This window comes from Typopeltis vanoorti, chromosome 24 (assembly GCF_054136105.1).
Source record: "Typopeltis vanoorti isolate ZY-2024b chromosome 24, IOZ_Tvanoo_1.0, whole genome shotgun sequence".
Classification (NCBI taxonomy): domain Eukaryota; kingdom Metazoa; phylum Arthropoda; class Arachnida; order Uropygi; family Thelyphonidae; genus Typopeltis; species Typopeltis vanoorti.
Window position 1 is genome coordinate 65,572,795 of NC_143572.1, and position 23,855 is coordinate 65,596,649.

General features: G+C 35.7%; 1 pseudogene; it reads right to left on the reverse strand.

The window, feature by feature from the left end:
* Nucleotides 1-6,669: 6,669 nt before the first annotated feature.
* Nucleotides 6,670-7,722, reverse strand: LOC150093352 (acetylcholinesterase pseudogene; annotated as a pseudogene).
* Between the last annotated feature and the right edge of the window lie 16,133 nt (nucleotides 7,723-23,855).

Genomic DNA, 23,855 nt, shown 5'->3' on the forward strand with positions numbered 1-23,855 from the left:
TAATGTCTCTTTTGATTGTGATCCAAGTGGAGGATCATTTTATGATTGGGTGAATATTTCTGTGCAGTTCTTGGATGGAGTCTGCAAAGTATTGGTTAAAGTCATTTGCTGGTTGTTGGTTAGGTTTTGTGTCTTTCATGAAGCTGTGTTTTATGGTTTCAGAGGCGGTTCCTGTTGGGAGCACAATCTAGCATCTCGTTGATCAGGTGCCAGGTTTATTTCATGTTGTTTTATGCAGAGGTTAATTTGTCAATGTAGTAGCTTCTTTTTGCATTTCTGATTTGTGTTGGTGATTCCTTGTTATCTTATATTCAGTTTCTAAAGCTGTGTTATTTGGATATCGCTTTAATTCTTTCCACAGAGCATCCTTTTTGTGTATTTCTGGGATTAAGCGTTGTGTTATCCAAGGATTTTGGGTTATTTTTGAGCGAATTCTGACTTTCTTTGCTGCTTCCTTATATATTTCCTCCAGTGTGAGTTTAATGTTGTTATATAAGATATCTGCTGGATGTGATTCCAGGTGTTCCCAGTTGGTTTTTCTTATTTCGTGGTTGACTACTTCTTCGTCTATTATTGTTTTCTGTCGCTTTTCTTCTGTGACGTGTTGCACGGATATTGTCTTAGTGTGCAGGTTTAGAGCGGTGAAGTAATGGTCTGCTAGTTTGCATTTTATGACTGATGCAGTGTAACTGTTTGCTGATGCTCGGATGTTTATATGATCTAGGCTGGAAGCAGTGATAGTATTTCCGAATATTTCTTCTCTAGTACATGATATTATTGTTGGTATTAGATTATACATGGATAGTGTGTCTAGGTATTGTACAATGTAGTTCTTGTTTTCGTTTGCAATATTTATGTTTATGTCGCCAATTATCATTAGGTATTCGGTTGAGCATATTTCTTGGCGTGAAAGCCAGCAATTGAGTTCGTGCAAGAATTTTATCATGTTTAAGTTTGGTGGCCTGTAAATAGCATTTACAAATGGAATGCTGTCTATTTGTGGTATTAGTGATTTCATGGCAAAGAGTTTCAGTATGCGCAGATTGGTAGGCAGTTTCTTTTGTAATTAATTTATGTTCAATAGATATTAATATTCCACCCCCTCTTTTTGTTTGGCGGCATGATCTATGTTGTTGGAAGCCTGGAATTTGGAAAGCAGTCGCTTCGTCATTAGTTATGGATACTTCTGTTAGGACCAATATATCAATAATACCGGTGTAATTCCTCAGATAAGCCTGTAACAATAACCAATGTTTTCGGATACTTCTGATGTTAATATGCAAGATTGAGAGACCTCTCGCTTGTACTGTGTGTTGTTTCCATGCATCAAGCGAGTAAAGTACATTTGCTGTTGTATTGTGATTACATCTATCTGATGGTTCACATTCATTTTTGTTGTGTTGAGGTCTTCTTTTTGAACTAAATTGGAGTCTTTTATTTCACTGTGGCAGCCTATCTATGTCTTCCGAGCTTTTTATTTGTATAGACTTTGAAGTTTGTGACATTATCAAGAGTATCGTGCCCTATTTGATCTACAAAAAATGATTTTTTGTTTCTGTTTTTGCTTTTCTTGCTTGGTACAAAAGATTCTGATTGAAAGGTGTTAAATACCCAGATAGAAAGAGTGGTGTATTGTCCTGGGTTGCGTTTAAGTCCTTGACAACTGGTTTTTTTCAGTCTGCTGGCTTTTATGAGATTGTCTCTTGTAGCCTTGCTTGTCAGACGAATTATGGCCGGTGCTGGTCGTGGCAAGAGCCTTGTTTTTTGTTCTTCCTGGGAATCCGATTTATGGTCTGAATATCATTATGCTGTAGGGGGATGTCGATTGCATGGCCTAACTTTAAACTACGTCTCTGAGATTTTCTGTGGATTCAGTTTCCGGAAGACCGTTTATGAAGGTCTTCTTTATGTTGTTGTTGGTTTAAAACTTCGTATTGTAGTTTCAGGGAATTAAATTCTTGACGAAGTTCTGATGTGTCTTTTATCAATTTGTGCTGCCTGTCAGTTAATGCGTTAATGCTGGTTTTAATGTCTTTTACCGTTTGCAAGACTTCTTCGACTGTTGAATTATTAAATTTAACAAACTCTTCATATTCGCTATTTTTTTTTGTTATTTGTTTATTCTGTTTATCAAATAGTTCTTCGACAAGATTTACTAACCTTTTTCTAGTAATAAATTTACGGAATTCAAATTATAAGACTCACCGGTATTTTTTTGTCTGTTCAGTTCATCGTCCGATTCTGCCTCCGGCGTAATCAGTTGCGCCGTGAGTGGCGGCATTTCTTTGTTCTCTCTGCAGTTTAAGCATTTCCATTCCTCTCGTTTGGAATTGGATTTGCGTTGCCATGTTGTTTCTGAAATACTGAACATGTAAAGTGAAGATTCATAAAGCATTTCCTGCAGGTTATATGACTTCCGTCGGATGGTAATTCCTTCAGGCACTTGTTGCACTTCATGACTCACCTTTCTTTCCTTGGACAACTGTAAAGATGGCGACGTCCTTTGTTCTATGCTCGTTAGTGAACACGGTGAACTGTGTTCAATTTTCAGCACGCTCAGATTTTGGATTCCACTTGGCCGATTTCGATGAATTATATATCACTGTCTTCAGCGTGACAAGTAGAGTTACTTTATGACACTTGTAAATTAAAAACACAGTTAAAACCACATTAAAACTGCAAAAAATGGGACCAGCGAAACAACCATGCAACTGTTCGTATGCTTACACAGCGCCCTTCTTAATAATAATAATAATATATTTTTTTTTAAACATTTTATTATGTTTCAGTATAAATTACATACAATAATAATATTTACAATATTTACAATAAGGTTTATACAGAATTTTTGAATTTAGAATATAATAATAATAATAATTTTTTTTTTTTTTTTTTTTTTTTTTATAAACGACTTATTTGTTTTTACAATGAAAATGATAAGGTTTTCTATCACACAGAGTATCTGCACACACACAATGAAAAACATATTATCTTTTCTGTACAGTACGAAAATTCGATATACTAAATGCAGACTACATTTTATAAATATGAATATACATTTTTTTTAAACTAGCTAAATATGGATTGGCACCAATGTGCACACAATTCACGATACAATGCAGTAATGCAGCATACACACACAATTCAATAATAATAATAAGAGTTTTTTTTTCTTTTACATTTTATTATGTCTCAGTATAAGTTACATACAATAATAATATTTACAGTATTTACTATAAGGATTATACAGAATTTTTTTATTTTTTATTTTATTTTTATTTTTTTATTTTTTTTTATTTATTTTATTTATTTATTATTTTTTATGTCTCAGATGAATTGCATACATAGTTGCTGTAGTAATTATATGTATATAATATTTATAACGCATTACAAGTGTGTATAACAGATACTTGCAAGTTAGTAATTTTCTTCCTCGAAGCTTAGCTGAGCTTATCTGAGGAAGATAATAGATGACAGAGGGCGGTGGTTTCATGGTTGTGTTCCTATAGTGGTCACAAGCCAGGTGTTGATTTTACTGTTTGTTGGTACGTGCTTGAAAGACTTTGTCTGCTATTACAGTTTAACTTTTTTTTTTTTTTTTGTGCAAATAGGGTTGGATTTGGACATGGTGTGTTTGTTTCTTTGTGTTCTTGTAGTGGTAGTTTTTTGAGAGGGGGGTTGTCGTAGGTTTGTGTGTGCATGTATGTGTGGTGGGGGAGAGAGAAACAGGAATTGCTCTCATTTTCATTCTCGCTATAATATTTATATAGTGCCTGTTTCAGCTCTCTGTATGTTCCTAGGTTTCTGTTGTCGAACGGCAGTTTGTTTATCATGTCAGGTACGTAGAATTTTCGGGTGGCTTTGCCGTTCTGATTGTTGTACTTATATGTTATGTAGTTTGTTGACTGTGGTCTTGTTATTTGATATGTTGTTCTGGTTACTCTATATGCTGGGCTGTAGTAGTGTTTTAACATGACTGTGTAGTGGCGTAAGTGTTTCACCTTAAATATTTTGTGTTTTGTCCGTGCTTCCTGCATAAGAGTGGGTTGTTCCCAGAATATCAGTTTTATCATTTTATCTTGCAACCATTGTAGCCTGTTAAGTCTGTAGTCTGCGCAGAATGCGTATGATGTGACTGCATATCTTAAAATGTTTTCACATAATGCTTTATAGATTAGTATTTTTATGTGGGTTGGGGTAATGTCTTTTAATCTGTATAGTTTGCTTGCTATTATCCTAAGCTTGGTATGTAGGTAGTTTGTATGGCTATTCCAACTTTGATCTGCATCGAAGTGAAGTCCAAGGTAGCGTGTTGTTTTCACCTGTGTGATGGTTGTGATTTTAGGTTCTGCACTTTGTGTATAGGAGGATGAATGTTTGATAGTGAGATATTTAGTTTCTATGGGCAGGGTTTGGGGATTTTTGAATATCATTAGCTTTGTTTTTCCAGGGTTTATATATATGCCGTTTTCGGTTAACCAGTTAGTGATTTGATTGATGTCGTGTTGCATATTTTTGTAAGCGATTTTTGCAGTGTTGTGAATGGATACTATGGCAGTGTCGTCTGCATACTGGAAGATTTTACTTTTTAGGGGGAATTGGCTTATGTCGTGTGTGTATATGTTAAATAGAATGGGAGATAGGACAGCTCCTTGCGGCACTCCACAGGTTACATGTACCTCTTTGCTGTGTGCTGATCCTATACGTGTGATGTGCTTTCTGTTTTTCGTGTATGCTTTAAACCACTGGAGTAGACGACCTCCAATTCCGATATGGGTAAGTTTCTTTAACAAGGTTTTATGTGTTAGTGTGTCAAATGCTTTTGTTAGATCAATGAATACCACTAATGTTATTCTGTTTTTATCCAATGCAGCGTTTATTAGATCTGTGAAATCTTCCAGGAGTGTTGCTGTTCCTTTATTTTTTTGAAAGCCATATTGTGTTTTGGGTATGATTTGAAATTTTTTAACGTATGTGGAGAGTTTCTGATGTACAATGCGCTCCATGATTTGGTTGATTACAGGCAGCGTGGCGATAGGTCTGTAATTACTTATTATGTTTCTTTTTCCCTGTTTGTGTATGGGTGTGATTAATGCAGTCTTCAGTGTTTCAAGTATGTGTCCCGTTTCGAAGATTTTATTTAACAGTTTTTGTATAACTGCAAGTAGGTCGGTTGAGTGTTTCTTGATGTCTTTTGGTCTGATTCCGTCTATCCCCGGTCCTTTGTTAGGATTAATTTGTTGAATAGCCAGTGATAGTTCTTCTTTTAGAACTAATAATAATAATAATAATAATAATAATAATAATAATACACCCAACACCAGAGAAAGGGACACTTACAGTGGAAGCAATGTCGTCGTGTTGGACGGAATAATGATGAACGCAAGCAATCGTCGTTATATTTTTGTTAGGGATACCTCAAATGCACAATATGTATGAGAACAGATGCTTGAATCCTGTGTGCGACTTTGTATGTGTGCGGTTTTATTTTCATGCATGACAATACCATTACCCATAGAGCTCAATGGTGGAGGTGTGTATGTATCGTGAAACTGAAGATATCAACAAGTGCCTTCGCCAGCACGATCACGAGACTTATCTCATTGAACCCATTTGGAACATCCTTGAGTTGCATTCCACGCCAGCGTCTGAGTCAGTTGATAGCTAAAGTGTGCTCTGGTAGAAGAATGGAATATCTTACTACAGAATCTTGTAGACTCTTTTAAGTCAAGTATGGTCTTCTGCTTCCAGGCCTTTATTTGAGACTATACTTTAGAGCATATTGTGTGGACCTCTGTAATTAGATTTTTTGGTAATTCTCATAAACCATTAAGTACTGTCCTTGAAAAACGTAAATTTTGCTCAAGGAAACCTAAATGCATATTTTTGAAACATCAAGTGTTTTTACTTGTATTTTTCCTCTTTTATGTATATTATTGAAATGTATTTTTATTATATTTTATATTTGAATTATTCGTGCTAGTTTCGTCAGCCATGTTTTCGAGTAAGGTGGTTCTATTTGGTATTTTTTAAGCAACCTTCTGATCGGCTTTTAACTTTTGATTGGATGGTATTTAAATAAAATATTTTATGTTTTACATAAAATTAGGTGTTCTGAAAGCAGCATACTCATAAAAATGTTCTACAAGCTGCACAACTTCCAAATAGCAAGTGTTTTTCCTTCCTTTATTCATGGTAATAAATGACTGGATACAATTAATTTCTTTCTTAAAATATAATAAAATATATTCTGGACTAAGAGCTTCTAAGACAAAATATTTGATGCTTGCTATTCTACTTGCCAAATTTACAGGAATAAATCATGGATGGTAAACTCGGTTTAAATGAGTCAGTTGAGGATATCATTGATGCTTGTTTAGTTTACACACACACACACACACACACACACACACACACACACACACACACACACACACACACACATGAAATGAACCTAAAACATTTGCTGATCTCACTTATGTGAATGACATTCACCCACCCATTTAGAAAATTTAAAGAATGGCATTGACTGCGGACCCTAATCGAACCTGTTCATGAACACATTAGCTGCAATCTCAGCATACTTTCGAACAAATTTCTATAGGTAGGACAAACAAAATGGATATCTCCTAAGAACCGGTTAACTTCTTCATCGTAATTAAAGTCAAGTCAATCAGCATATTCGTAGATAACCGATTTTTGAATTATTTCTTTCTTGTAAGGATAAAATAAATTTGTGATCTCCAAAAGCTGTTCATGGGTGATTGCAAATTCACTCAAGTTCTTACCAATAAGGATACTTGTGTTCATGAAATTCTTCGTCTCTACAGATATTCTTGGATCTTTTCGTAGGAAATGTTCATCTACTACTGGAGGAAAGGGAAAATCAATGTCATGAAGTTTGGATTCTTCTTGCACTATTGTTTTTGCATCTTTTTGTCTGAGACAGTCTACAATGCAGTCAATGTCATTTACATCGTGTAGACAGTTGAGAGCTTTTGCCAGACGAAGTCCTTGATAGATGCTCTTAATCCTGCTGTGGATTGTCCATGAAGATGTTACACTTCCACTCTGTAATATAACTCTTTCGAAAAGGTTCGAACTAAGAGGAGAGAGCAGATAAAAACTTATAATTGTCGAGTCTTCGCTGTTTCCAAACAGAGTGATACGCTCCGGATGTCCTCCAAAGTTTACAATATTCTCTCTCACCCATCGAATGGCCATCAACTGGTCAAGCAATCCTACATTGCCTGGTGCCTTTGGATGATTTAAATAAAGAAAGCCAAACGACCCAAGTCTGTAATTCATGGATACCACGATTACATTTTCTTCTGCTACTAAACGTTGTTCATCAAAAGCAATCATACTTGACGATCTAACAGAGAATTTTCCTCCGTAGATCCATATGAACACAGCTGCATTTTCAGGAGTGGGGTTTGGTCTCCAAACATTCAATTTCAGGCAGTTTTCACTAGTCACCTTAGAAGATACAAAGTTTATAAACATATTGAAATGTCTATTTCCTGTTTTTACATTTTGCATACACTGAGAAGATTTTCGAGTCGCGTCAAGAACTTCAGTCCATTTTTCAATTGGTTCTGGGGGAAGAAAACGGTACTTTCCTAGTGGTGGCTTGGCATAAGGGATTCCAAGGAAAGCTTCGACTAAATTTGCTTGTTCTGTAGTAATACGTAATCCTTTAACAGATCCTTTCTTTGTCATTACAATTGGTCCCTCGACTTGGATGGGTTCTGTGTTTATTGCCTGGAAGAAGAACATTTTTACCACTGTGCGTATAAAGAAAATTTTCCACTTAATGGTGAAGTGAATATTGATGGCTGTCCTCATATTCGCCGCTTTTTAAGTTTCTCTCTATGGAACATAGAGTTGGTTTCCTAAACAGAAAAAAAGATATATTAAACGGCATAAGTGTACATCTAAATGTAGAAAACATTTTCAACTCAGTAATGATATATTAATTCATTGATCGAATAGTAAAAATTACAATAGGATTATATCGTTGCAGCGATGTTTTAATATTGATTTCTGGCAGTAATTAATCACCAGATTATCTTAATCAACCTTCATTAAATGATTACAACTACTAATAATAGTGTTCGAAATCTGTTTTATGCTTGTACATGGGAAAAGAGCATCAGGGGACAAATCGTCTCTTACAAACATAGTCAGAGACCGACTAACACAATGCTAAAAGTATAACAAACACGATCCATATAATGGTTATTCACATTCATGCATAGTCACATTCATAGCTTATGTTTCCCCTTCTCAAATTCGTTTCAAATTTTTAACTCATTTTTCCTATACTGTGACATACACGTTTATACTCAAGCACATTATAGCAATAACAATAGATTCAACCAAGCTAAATTAGGTAATCAACATCGGCCTGCCCAGCACTTATATAACGGTATCGGATGAAAGAAATCTCTTTTAATTAAACTCAGAGCTATCTGTGTACAACGCAGATAGCGATCCAGATCATCTAAGTCATCACTAGTCTCAATGCTTTAATTCGGCCGCCCGCAATTCTTCAAAAAAAAAAAAAAAATGCTGTACTATCTCTCGCATCACGTATATAGATACATCTTACTTATCAAATAAAAAAATAAATAAAGTTATGTTTAATTCGTGTTTATTATCCTTACTTGTTTTTACATGCTTTATAGACATGTAAATAACGTGTTAATTCTGTGATTTTGTTGGTCAGTGTGTGAAAAGGCAACCACTTATTTGGGTGTGGTGTGTTCCATATCTTGTCACCGAGGTATTAAAAACACTGAATTACTGTTGTGAAATGTTATGCTAAGGCGGAGCTGTAATAAAAGAAATTATTAATGTATTTTATATGCTTATTTATCTCTTTTACTTCCTCTCACGTTTTCTTAGATATAGGAAGAAATGTTAGAAAATCACGAAGCGTATAAAAATATTTTAATCTTATATATAGCGACAATTCAATAGCTGTCTTACTAGAAAACTAAGAACTCATTTGTTTAAAACCTTCCCAATTGTCCACTGAAATTAAACCAACCAAAAATTATCCTCCATTAATTGCTATGAGCGCAAATGATATCAATATAAAAGAATTATCTGTTCTCTTACTGACTTTTAGCCCTGTGGAAAATGAAATTTGCCGCCACAAGAGAACTACTAACAAGCTGTTGAATGTTTTGTCTATTCCTGAGGGCCCACGAATACATTTCAATTATGTATTTGTTGTAAATACGGTGCTTATACTTTTATAAACATAGAGATATGGACTGAGCTGATGTGCCCATAACCTCAGGCCATATCTACAATTTACAATCAGTAAATTTAGTTCGCCAGCCGACAGTTGGTGGCGCTTCAGTATTCTGGTGTTTCCGATGCACAGCTGCGCAGTTCATATTGCAATATAGATGGAGACAAACTGACGTACGACTTATAAAACTTGTTTATTTGTGCTTGTTGTTAGATCTACATTATATCAATACCTATCGTTTAGAATTGTGCATAACTTTTGAGTGTTGCTTTCATACGAAAATTCATCTTATCGAATTAAAGTTGTAAATAAAATTATAACAGTGATTTTAATTAAGAGATTAAACTGCAAGCCATGCCTTTAACAAAGAGTAAAAGAAAAGTGGACGAAGAAGGACGTGTTTTTCAAGATAAATGGGAAATTATGTACTTTTGTAGTGTTGTGCGCAATAAAATTGTATGTTTTATTTATAATAAGGGAATATCAGTTCCAAAAGAATACAGTTTACGTCGCCATTACATTTCAAACTTCCAACATTTCAAATTTTCATGAAGAAAATTTGAAATGTTGGAAGGCAAATTGAGGGAAGAAACGTTACAGTTTCTGAAATCTGGCTTATAACGACAACATCATTTTTTTAATGAAGCAAATAAATCCAGTGACACTTCACGCAAGTTTTGCTCTCGCGCACATCATTGCAAAACGATCAAAACCATTTGCTGATGGCGAATTCCTTAAAGATTGTTTGATTAAGTCTGCTGAATTATTTTTTGTCCTGACAAACAACAATTATTTAAAAATATTAGTTTGTTAACCAACACAGTATAGGAACGTATTATCGAAATCGCTAGTGATTTACGATGTCAGTTAAAGAAAAAAAGTATAGATTTTGCAGCATTCTCAATAGCAGTTGATGAGAGTACTGACATCACAGATATAGCACAACTTGCCGTTTTCGTCGAGGTGTTACTGATGAATTTGAAGTAATTGAGGAATTATTTGAAATAATTCCTATGAAAGGAAAAACTGGTGCACAGGATATTTTTTCTGAAATAAAAACTGTAATAGATAAATATAAATTAAGTTGGGATAAAATGGTTGGATTTGCAAGTGATGGTGCATCTGCTATGGTTGGTAAAAAAAATGGAGTAAAGGTAAAATTAAGATATATATTGAAAGAAGAAACATTTCAGAATAACTTTTGCACTATACATTACATTATTCATCAAGAAGCACTTTGTGCCAAAAGTTTGCAGATGGATAATGTTATGGAAAGAGTAACTAAAACAGTAAACTTTATCCGTGGACGAGCTCCGAATCATCGAGAATTTGTTGCATTGCTTGAAATTGAAAGTGAGTACGGAGAAATGATTTATTATAACGAGGTCGAGAAGATTTATTAAGTCGAGGAGATGTATTAAAACGGTTTTTTGATTTAATAAATGAAATCAAAATTTTCATGACAAAAAAATAAAACCTTCGACGGGCTACGTAATGATACATGGATAACAGATTCAGCATTTCTTGTTGACTTAACCGGCCATTTAAATATTCTCAATAAAGAGCTGCAAGGAAAGAATAAACTTATCCCTGACATGTATGCTTGTATTAAAGCTTTTAAAGTTAAATTGCAATTATGGGAAACACAACTGGAATCAAAAAATTTCGTACATTTCCTACATCTTAAATCCTGCCCTATTATTTCAAATGAAAAACTCAAGAATATGCAAGAAAAATAGCATTATTACGAAAAGAATTTGAAGAAAGATTTAAAGATTTTAATGATTTGGAGTCCGATTTTACATTATTTTCATTACCATTAAAAACGAACGTGAATAATGACCAGAAAATCTACATTCGGAGCTAATTAATTTACAGGCTAATTAATTTAATGCCTGTCCACTAACGACACTAATGGACAGGCATTGGTGTGTTTAAAAATGATATTATACTTTTCCTAATATCATTTTTGTTGCCATAGCAACAAGAGGTTCTGTGCCTTGAACAGCTCATTGTTAAAATTCGCAAGCATTTCTAAATCTACCTGTTTATACCGCTTTTATCCCACTTGGTGTAGGATCCGCTATGATTATGCGACTGTGAGAAACCCCAACCGACTTTCGCAGAACCTGGCATTGTGTGTGTGTGTGTGTGTGTGTGTGTGTGTGTGTGTGTGTGTGTGTGTGTGTGTGTGTGTGTGTGTGTGTGTGTGTGTGTGTGTGTGTGTGTGTGTGTGTGGAGGAGCGGGGGGACAATTTTTAATGTCTGTAGAAGTGCGTGTTCAGGGAGCCGGTTTGCTTGTTCTTAAGGGCAAAAAAACCCGAATTTCCGGGTGGAAAAAATACTCTGCCACTGTATGAGACCGACTAACTGACCTTTAGTTGAAAGAGACCACATAAAAGTAGGGTCATAAGTCGCTTTCACCGAAAAAAAGCTTCGTCTATACTGAATGAGTTACAGAATCTCTGCACACACTTTTCTAAATATGAAGTTAAATTATAAAAATATATACAATATAAATAATAAAAACATAAAATATAAATAATTTTACGAAATATAAAATAAGCATTCATAATACAGCTGCTCCGATGTGTTCCAGAAATGGTTACACAATAACATTAGAGGGATATAAATTGAATAGACAGGCTTTACAAATATATATATATATATTTGTAATATCTTGGGTCACTCATCGTTGGGTCACTCATCGCTCAGTCATGAGTCCATTAAGGTCCATTAAGGGCTATGGGAGAGGATAGGATATATATAAATTATACAATTTTACAATTATATATATATATATATATATATATTATTTTACATAGTTTGGAAACACTGTTCTAGAGTTCAAACATGGAACTTTTCCAAGCTACTTAGGCCTTGCCTTCAATAAGCCAGTTTTCAGCGCAGGATATGCTAACCACGCGGCTAACAACAGAACGTTTTTTTTTTCGTTTTTCGTTTTTTTCTTTTTCATTTTTTTTTTTTGAAATTATTTTTTCCAATAAACATACAATTACTCTAACAATAAAGGCAATTGAGAGATTTATTACACTCTTAATATACCAAAACAGCTTCATGTACTGACCACAACCTGAAAACAACTCCCAATAACACTAATTTTCCTTGAGTTGGTAACAGATGTAGAACGAACTAGAAAACATCAATGAAAGCATTTTCGTGCTTAACTAATTGAGGAAAATATAAAACTATTATACAATAAAATCAGTTTTAGTTCAAGACAGTTTTCGACTTTTGTCTTGTGACTCTTAAGATCATTTGCAAATATTTTATTTGAAAATAAATTAACTGGACATTGCAGTTTTGAGGAAGATGCCCCAATGATATCTCAGATGTGATAAATTAATATTATTCTCAGAATGATAAGGTTGAAAGAATACGTTTTTTTTTTAAATGTGCGATAATTTTTTCTTCAGATTATTTTCTATGACCAAGATGTAATTCAATAGACAGAAGTCGAAATATTTGTATTTCGAATGAACTGAACATGTGATTATAAACTACACCGCTATTTCGTTGGTAAGAACTAATGTACTTCTATGGGGTTTTTATCTCAACAAAACCAAAAAACTGACTTCAGCACACGCAGTTAAACAATACATGATTACAGTTCTGCTCGCTAACTCAATCGTATTCTAGCTAATGTTAGAATCCCTTGGTTAGAAAGATCGCAACTGTTCGAGTCGTACACCATGCCTAATCTTAACAATCTCAACCTAGAAAATTTATGCAACTTACTTACCTGTTCAAATGCTGTGACAAGTACTGACTACTGTAATATTGAAGAGCTAGAAACAATAAAATGCCTTTAAAAGGTGACACGCCTAAGAGCAATAAACACTACATATAGTTTGTTTTCCTCTTTTCGTTTTAACTATTGCAGTGTAATAAACCAATAATGTTTTAAGTACTTTGTAATTGGACAAATGAATTTAAAAAATACGCAGCACGTGAAATGGAATAGAAAAATTTTATGCACAGTCAAAATAGTATTACATTTTAGTTTAATATGAATATTTTCATTTAAACTGAATTACAGAATTATCAAACTGTTTTTAAATTATTATTATTATCATTAAATTATTTTTCAAATCAGTGTAAAAATTATTAATTTTTCAAATTATTATTAAACTATTAAACTCTCAAAAAATCAAAAATCAGCTAACACTCATTTCAGTTATTTATATTTTAATTATATAATAAAATTATTATATAATTAAAATAATTATTGAAATTAATGCAAATAATCATGAGCTACATAAAAGAGAAAATGTTATGAAACATTTATTGTGTAAAATGTGACAAGCTGTCATATAAGCAATACAAATAACAAGTCATTCGAAGCATATTTATCAGATGTTACATCAATAACACTTCTCCTTTCTCATCTTTCGTTAAAATTTTTTTTTAGAACGTCCGTTCAGTATTTAAAACAACATGTGACTTCACTGAGTGTTTTTATCATTATTTATCAGTGATATCAGAAAATGTTACATTAGAAAATACATTTTATTTGTGAAATTTTTATACCATATTATTCAGCGATCGATAGTGTCAAAATTTCCATCCATCCATCTGTTCATTGGACATCAGCAGATGCTATATGATCATTCAACTACTCGGTGATGTGCCATACCAGTCCTCGCCATGCGGTCCTGTTGTATACTTTTCTGTAGGCTTCAACTCTGATGATCAGTCACTCCAGACACACTATCCACTCATATATCTCATCTACTCCTTCCTCTTTTTCCAGGAACTTTTCCTTCTATTACTGTTATAAGAAGTCCTTCTTTCATCCTTTCAAAAGTATTTCGACTTTCTTTTATCAATATCCATAAGGAGCCTTAAAGTTCTACTGATTCTTTCTACCACCCATCACAATTCCTAAAATAAGAAATTTGTTGAAATATATGGCTAAGGCTGTTAATATTTTGCTTCCAAAAAGCAAAATAGACAAGACAAGAAACCGGACAATATTTTTTAATATTCCGAAATAAAACCATTGCTCGGATTTAGATATTTTTACAGAATGGACAATGAGAGATATACCTTATCTCTTTATACGATAAAAAAGAGGACTAGAATGGTGTGATGCCAGGGATTGATACAAGCGACGTGCTCGTTGGAATACCTCTAAACCATCAGGAATAAACGGAACATCTAAATAAGTAAGAAATTTGCCACAAGTAAATGGGCGAACATTATGGAAGAAGGTGGAACGATTTCTTGTAGAAAAAAAATGAAGCGTCAATAACTTACAGATATCCACATTTTATATAAGAAAGAAATTAAGAAGTAGGAGGTGATGTGCATTTTAATATTAAAGGATTGTGGAATTTGCCTTCCTGGTTGGAATAAGATCTTATTAACAGAGAATGTAAAGCAGACGGAAGTGTTCAAAATAGTGTATAAGAAGCAGCGATAAAAATGCTGTTATATGCCTAATACTAAGTAATTAGTAAAAAAATAGATAGATGAAAAGAGCCAGATGATAGCAGTAGAGCCCATTGCACCATTTGGAATATAAGTAAAAGCAGAGGATGATGACAAATCTTGGTAATTTCTTCTCAAAATTTGAGATGTCAAATCTCTCAAGAAGTCGCATTTTTCTTCACGGAATCCACTACCGATCGAGCCAGAAAGAAAATTATCCAGTATCAGATATTCTTTGTTTCGTGCTGTATAAATGGGCCATTTATCCAATTCCTCAGATCCATTAGGCGATATATTTGGGTCTCTGTAAATAAAACAATATTTTGTTAGAAATATAATTAACGCCTGCATTAAAAAAAGAGAGTTTATATTGGACAATTTAAGTAACATGGATTACTACAGTAGCACTCAGCGTCACCAATTGATATTTTCACATCACTAATAACAATAGGAGTGAACGTGCCAAGATGTCTGTCAGATCCAACAAAATTTGTTTCAGTATATCGCTGTCTATCTTCCTTTATTATGCATTCACAGTATAGCACTATCGTTAATAAGGAGCTCTCTTACCTCGAGATTTTTTTTCATGCGTCGACAGATTCAAGCTCATACTTAAATCTGGAAAATTATTTATTAAGGAGATCATGAATATATCGTCAATTAACCACGGTCTTCATAAAACTACTGTATTAGTTTTATAAAGTTTTATGTTTCAATTTGTAGACACCCATGAAATTCACCGCAGAGTCGGAGACAGTATTATGTGTCTGTTGGGGACTACATAAAGCAACATATCAGATGCTGAAGGACTGAAGATACTAAGATTCATTGTTTATATAAGGCAAAAATTAAGGCAGAAATGAAAACTAATGTTTTGCATTAAAAGACATGGCTTAGTCCTCAGTTTTGTTTTGTTTTTTTGCCGGAGGGGACAAGAAAGATGGATAGATATAGATATATATATATTTTTTTTAATTTAACTTGTTAAAATAAACATTACACGATAGGCAACAATGACTATTTACATATTATAAGTATATATTTACAGAGAAAGAAAACATTTTCCTTTCGGGTGTACAATAGAGAATGCAATAAACGAATATTCAAAATTAACAGTTCAGTTTCAGTCTGAGTTATCATTCCGATGAAGCACATTGTCGTCGTCAATCCAGAAGAGGGTACCAGTTGGATTCCACTCCTCTAGGAATTTCGCGACAGTTCTTGTTTCTTTGAAGTGCTCAAGTTCCAATAGAAGCCTGCTTTTTAGTTTCCGACGGAGGATGTGCATGAGGGTTTGTGCAGTTTCAGTGATGGATGGGTGCTGGTTACTTCTTGTCTGTTTTAGGTAAAAGCTGTAGTTGACGGCCTTAGCGCAGATGAAGATGAAATTGCATGTTCTGTGTCTGTTTTCTTCTGTGTGGACTAAATTCCAGTAGTCTTCTTGGCTGTGTGTGTAGTTACAGGTGCTAGAGGCGGTATTCAGGGCATAGGTGATTATCACTTTGTTTGCAGAGCAGGTCAGATATGTGTGTTCCAAGGTGCCTGAAACGTCACAGAATGGACACAGATCCGTTTCTCTTAGCTTAAATTTGTAGAGCTTTGAAGGAGTTGGCAAGATGTTATGCCATAGTCTCCACTGTATTTCGGAATCTGGTTTGGCACATTTTGATTTATATGGCAGATCCCACTGAAAACTGTGTGGTATATGCAGCCTTGTAGATGAGAGTGTTAAGGCTGAATATAGGAATGGTGAGGATGGGGACACTGACATGAGGAAGTGGTATATTTTCTTGTAGTTGGAGGGAAGAATTGGAAGTGAGGCTTCAGATTGTACAAGATGAAATATTGGCCCCGAGCAGTTTCTAGAAGGAATACAGATTTCCTGAGGTGTAGCGATATCTGGATAGGCTTTTATGATGGAGGCTTGCAGCTGTTGATATTGCTTTTCAGTTTTTGGGTTCTTCATTGGTAGGCTTGTGAATGCTTTCCACTTTAGGGTGTGGGTTAGGAGGTCTCCCATGCTTATTCCTGCCCAGTTCCATGTAGGGAAAAGAAAAGGCTGGTCAGTTGTGAGACTTGTGATGTTTTTGTTTGAAAATAGTGGTTCTGTAAGTACAGTTGACTCTGTTGATCCTGTGAGTGTGTGATGGAGTCCTGTGTATTTCCATCGCTGTAGAGCATCTTTGTAAAAATGAGGTAGTTTAGGAGGAGATGGTGCAGGACTGGCCATTCGGAGAATTGTGGAAAGTGTAAGTCCTCTGGTGGATGCTTTCGTGATATAATCGAAGGTGGTTACATAAGTGTGATTGCATTGAAGTGTCTTTAGGAGGAGGATTATCCTGAAGGATCGAATCTTGTTTTCAAGGGAAATCAGGCCTTGACCTCCCTTGCTGAGTGGCTTGCAGAGTTGAGGGTATGTTGTCCAGTGAGTTTTGTTCCAGAGGAAACGTTTGATTTCCTTTTGAATGTGGTAGAGAAATTCTTCAGGAGGTGTGAGTACTTTGAGGGTATGCCATAAGACACTCGCAGCCATCTGGTTAACTATTAGTACTCTTCCTCTAAGTTAAGACATGGAACGAACGCTGTTCCATTTACCTAGCACCTGTTTAAAACGATTGTGCAGCTGTGTCCAGTTCAGTGTGTTATATATTTTGGTGTTGCCAAGGTGCACACCTAAGTATCTTTGTCCTTCGCTTGACCAGGTACATTCGATCGGAGAATCATTTCTACACTTCCATCTGCCTGACCACAAGCCCGTGGTTTTGGCAGAATTTAATTTGGCCCCTGAGGCTTGTGCATATAGGCTGTGTGCTTCCTCGGTTACTGTCATTTCTTCTTCATTTCGTACTATTACAGTGACGTCATCGGCATACGCTGATAAGGTCATTTTTTGATGTGGTTCTATTATTCTGGTTCGTTTGGAGATGATGGTGTCGTGTATTCTTTTTAAGAAGGGTTCTATGGCCAGTGTGTATAATTGACAGGAGTGGGGACATCCTTGCTTGATTCCTCGAGAGTATGACAAAGTGCGAGTGAGCCTGTTGTTGATTTTTAAACAGAAGTGTGCATCTCTGTAAAGCAATTGCACTGTTTCAATGATGAGAGGACCATAGCCAAATGCCTTTAGAACTTCATAAAGGTATTCGTGCTCTACCCTGTCGAAAGCCTTCTCCTGATCAAGGCTGACGAGTGCTAGGTCTTCATGTTGGCTGTTTGCGATGTGGATGAGGTCTCTTATTAAATGGAGGTTATCATGTATTGATCTTCCTGGGACAGAGTACGTTTGATGTTGGCCAATAACTTCAGGCAGTGTTGGCTTTATTCGGTTTGCTATAACTTTGGAAATTATTTTGCAATCGGTATTAATTAGGGAGATTGGACGCCAGTTTCGGATATCCGTGTGGTCTCCCTTCTTTGGTATCAATCGTGCTACTGAGGTCGTGACGGATTGTGGGAGGCCATTGATGTAGGCTTCTTGCAGTGTTTCGAGGAGAAGTGGTCCGAGTTGATTCCAGAAGACTTGGAAAAACTCTGACGTGAGACCATCAAGGCCAGGAGATTTGTTCTTTGGCAAGGATGTGCATGCGGTTTTCAGTTCATGTAGCGTGATTTTCTTTTCTAAGTGGTTCCGATCTGTTGCAGAGAATTTTTTTGTTTCTTTCAGCATTTCGTGAATGGCATGATGGGATGTTCCTGCAGTGCTGCATGCATTCTTGTAGTATTGTAGGATTTCAAAGGTGATTTTTCTTGGATCTTCTGTGATGCTGTCATCTTGAAGTCTGATAGCAGAGATGGAATTTGCTGCCTGGCATTTTTTTTCCAAAGAGAAAAAATATTTTGTGGGGGCGTCTGAAAGATTTATTTGTGTATGCCGCGATCTAAGTAGGGCACCTTTTGCCGATAATTCTGCCTGTCTTTGCATGGCTTGGAAGGCAGAATGATGTTCAGGGCTTTCTTCTGGGAGATACTTGAGCTGTTCTTCAAGTTGTCTGATTCTAATGTTCTTCTGTTGATTTTTCTGGTGACTGTAGATCTGCGTAAAGGATTTTATTCGTGATTTTAGGTGGGGCCACCATGTTTTCATTGGTTCTGTATCCACTTTCGAGTGAGTGAGGCTGGTTATTAAAGCCTGAGTGTTTATTATATAATCTGGATCTTTCAGGAGAGTATTGCTGAAGATCCAGTAGGCACTTCCTGATTTGGATGCTTCCAAGGATAATGAAAGTTGCAGCTTGACGAAACAATGATCTGAAATTTAGGAAGGGATGTGTGAGATGTTCCTGACTAGAGGCAAGGTATGTTTGGAAATGTAGTATCTGTCCAGTCGTGCTTGGTAGAGTGGCCTATTTGTCGCTGTGATTGCTGACCTCCATGTGTAGGATTTCTTATCAGGATGTTGATGCCGGAAGTCGTCGATGAGTTCATTATCGTTTACCAGTGTTTGAAGTTTGTTTATTAATTGGCTACGATGTTCAGCACACTGAAGTCTGTCTTTTTCTTGGTCAAGAGTGCTGGTTTCCATAAATTAAGGAAACAAAGAGAAAACCATAATAACTCAAAAACTGTTTAGTGAATTTTTATGCAATTCGATGAAAAGCGGAATAATACGAGATGTAAAAGAAACACCTATAAAAAGTTTAAATAAATAGTATAATTCAGTAACCAACAAGTACATCAAGACAATGGTCAAAAAAATGAGGTCAAAATGAGATTGTAAAATGCCTTAATTAGGAAAGCGGTCACTCCTCACAGCAATACAGTCAAAACGATGTTCCATACTGTTTATGATGGTGTCCAGGAGCTTTAACAATCATTGCTCCTAAATTTCTCAAGGTTTTTGTGAGAAGGTTGGTTGAAAGCGACAACACATCTACCTAGATCATTCCAAATATGCTCAATAGGATTAAGGTCAGGAGATTCGGTTGGCCAGTCCATATATACGATAGTCTTTTCTTGAAGATATTGACCCGTGAGCTTCGCTCGATGAAGACAAGCATTATCGTCTTGTCGGATAAATATCGATCCCATGCAGACGAACGTAGTATTTCCGCCTCCATTTGTTGCAGCATTCATGGTTCTGCTAGGAAGCATATACAGGCTGGTGTGTGCATCCAACGAGATGCTTTCCAAAACCCTACCTTCACAATAATTGTCCCGTTCACGGATATTAGAAGAATAATAACGCGTGTTTTTTTTTCAAGCGTTCTTTCTTATGGCATGGGAATAGGAACACGCAGGTTATTGATCTCCCCCTTTGGATACAGACCAGCTTCTTGAAACCGTCTGCACATTGGAAGCAAATGCCAAGCAAATGCCTGTAGCCGACTCAAGGTTAGATCGTAGCTGATTCTTGGTAGTACTTTTGTTTCAGCAAGACGATAATAGGAGATATCGGTCAACCACTGGGGTTGTATCCTGCGGCTTTCGTTCACTCTATCTCCGGGATGTTGTTTGTGACTGTTGGAAATAGTTTCACAGTCAGTGAATTACGAAACAACTCACCCATAACCATCTGGCCACTTCCGCCTAACTTTCACAGCCTCTAGTTTCACGATGATTCGCCACCTGAATTCATCGGTTAAGCGATGTCTTACAGCCACATCCAAGAATTTTGCTATGAAGAAATGTCTTCTTCTCAAGCCAAACACGAAATGGAAAATCCTTCAGAATCGAACATTATGCTGTGGCTTATTTGCATATACGGCTGACAGCGACACTCATTTGTATAAAATAGACACACTCTACGTCACTTTTTACATAACATACCTGACTTTCGCATGTCCCCATCCCTCGAATTATCGCGTGTCTTCTGTTTGTTCCTTAATTTAAGGCAACCAGTGTAATATTGACATTATTATTCTCAGCAACACTTAAGATGGTGAATTCGTTCAATAAAATATCAGTTTATTAAACAAATTACAAATTATTAAAAATAAGCTGCTTTTCGGTGATTGGATTAGTTTTATGTTTTTGTTAGCTCCACGCAAAGTTTGTAAATCTGGTCCACATTTAGCGTGATAGAAATACAAACAGTTATTTCATCCAAAAAACCCTACTTTAGAGACAACCATGACTTTGTATGCTAGTTCAATCTTCCGATAGGCAGGGTGTTGGTAATATCACACTAGGAGATGACAAAATCATCCACTACCTGACGATTTTAACATGCATTTTCTCATGACAAGTTAAGTGAGTGACATGTATGGTATGGTATGGGGGGGGGGGAATCGCTTAAGGATCAAAGCCGAATAACTGGGAGTACAATTCCACCTCGCTTTTCAAGAAAGTAGAGAACCGACTGGAGCTTCTAATCTAATTTCCGACCGTCACCTTCACGTAATGCGGCCCGTTAGTATGTATCTGCTGGGTACTAAGCGAAGAACGATGAGCTGGCAGTTTGGGACTTAGACGACAAACTGTACTCTCTGTTGGCTTAAACCACAAATGCTTATGATGGTACAACATGATGAGATTTCATGCAGGCTGGAGCATCGGAAGTTGAGCACCCCCCGTTGTTTTCTTCAGGGAACCAGGGCGAACAGTTGAAAATCAGCTGCTGGAACAAGCTCCATCTCAGCATCTAGAGGAAGAAAAATAAATCCAACGTCAGAGGAACTGAATATAGGAACCATTAATGTAAGGAGTATTAATATAAAAGAAATCGAACTTGCGAAGAATTGGAAACCTACCATATGTACATAATTGGTATTACTGAAGACAAAACCAGGTGAGACTTTCATAAGTAATGAGTATAGAAGGTTATATTCAGCCAATAATGATAAAGGAATGGAAGAAGTAGCGACAGCATTCAACACTAAACGTGAATATAGACTTGATTTGAAGGCCGTTTCAAGTAGAGTGATGTGGGTAAATCAACATGCTGTGGTTTCGAATTGGGTAAATGGACACTGAAACTTATTTGTTCCTTAATGAGAATTAGAAAAAGTGGAAGAATGTTTTGAGTTGTTAGAACAGGCAGCTGCCATAAAGAAAATGGAAAAGTAGTTCTTGTTGGAGATCTGAACAGCAGAGTAGGAAATGAATCTCACCAGGCATATAGGAACATTCTGGGAAAATTTGGAGGAATGGGAAAAGCTAATAATAATGGTATTTTCTAGTCTTCTGCTCAGGACATGACTGGTGATTACTAATACCGTGTTTTAACATAAAGATGCGTACAAGTTCACATGGAGATAAGACGCAAGAAGTACGAAAAACTTCATTGACTACTGTACGTCATTGTTGATATCGATATCATCATGCTGGATCAGGATACAAGAGTGCACACTGGATTTGAAATTACGGTCAATTGTGCACTCGCCTGTACAAACATTATTGATGAAGAAATGAAACAGACTGAAAACAAAAACCAAACCTTGGAGTCTCAGTGACAAACTCTGAAGAAAACAGTATGATTCATCTAGGGAGGCATGTGGTGAACTTGTCTACAAGGATAGAAAAATACAAACGCCAAGGTGGACACTAGAAGTTAATGAAGCAGTCCTGGAAAAGAAGAAAGCCTACCAAACGTCCCTAGAAAATAACTCTAAATGAACGATAGCTAGGTGGAAAAGCAGCTAAACAAAAGTCGTTGGAAGTCTTTGATAAGAATATAGAAAATAAATATCAGGAAGGTGGTAAACTGTTCTACAGCTATTGAAAAAGCTGAGAAAAGTAGGAAAGAGTACTTTAAAGGAAACAAAGACGATAACAACGACATGAAAACGGAATATAAGGATATCCTTGATGTCTGGAATAATTACTTTGAAACACTGTTAAACGAAAGAAGCAGTGACAGATCCATACTAGAAAATTTTCAAGAGAATGCAAAGAGCAGTACATTTCAATATTTGAGGTAGAAAAATCATCAAAAACTTCAAATATGGAAACCCTGCTGGACTAGGAGGTATAAAAGTTTTGCAGTTGCTGCACTACACTGCACAATTTAGTGGACCTGGTCAGAAGGTCGAATTCCAGGCGATTGGAGTAGACATCGTATAGTTCCCTTCTACAAAAAAAAAGCAAATAAAGCTTAGTATGAGAATTGCAGAAGAATTTCTTTACTAAGTGTTCCAGGTAAGATTTTTGCAAGCATTCTTCAAAAGAGGCTGAGAATATTTGTTCGGAAGAGAAACTTTTAGAAGAACAAGCTGAGTTCCGGCAAATACAGTTGGTTAATATCAAATTTTCACTTTACGAAAACGACTTGAGAAATAGTGGGAATGTAGCAATGATCTGTGCTTAAGTTTTGTAGATCTAGAAAAGGCATATGACAAGGTGCACAGTGAAAAGCTTTTCAAAACAATGGAATGAATGGAACATTATAAATAGCGATAATTCACTTGTGAATCAGCAGTTAGAATTGAAGGAAATATAAGAAGAAGAAGGTTTGATGTAAAATCAAGGTTAAGACAAGGATGCACTTTAACTCCACTCTTGTTCTCATCCATATGGATCACATTATGAAAGAAATTGGCATTAGGCCTGATATGAGAATTGGACATCCCAGTTCAAGAAATCTTTTGTTTTATGGGATGACGTCATACTTCAAAACACATCTCGTGCAAGTCATAAGGTTTCTCTAACTAAGCTGAATAACGGTTGTACCAACTTTGGCGTGAAAATAAACAATAAAAAGACAAAACCACGAAATTAGGTAGGAATATAGAAAACTTCAACTGCATTCTGAATGGAGATCCTATAGAATAAGTAAAATATTTCACTATCTATTCACAGTTTTAGTGAAGATGGAAGGTTAAATCTGGAAAGAGAATAAGAAAAGAGCTGTTTAGTGGGTAGCCAGCAGAATACATTTATATGGAATAAGAGGAAAAAATTAGTCAAAACATCATACTAGAATTATACAGAATGCTGTTCAAACCATTTCTAAGTTATGGATCCGAGAGGTGGGTTAGAAATACAACACTTGACTAAAGACTAGAGACCACAGATATGAGGGATCTGAGGAAAATTAGAGGAGCGAACACATGGCATCAATGGCAATATCCTATTAAAAATGAGGATATTAGGAAAAAAACTTGATATTATTAGCATCCATGAATTTGTAAGTTCTGCTTACACATTCCTGATTGCATATTAAGTGGTATGGCCACTTTAATAGAATAGGCAAAGAAAT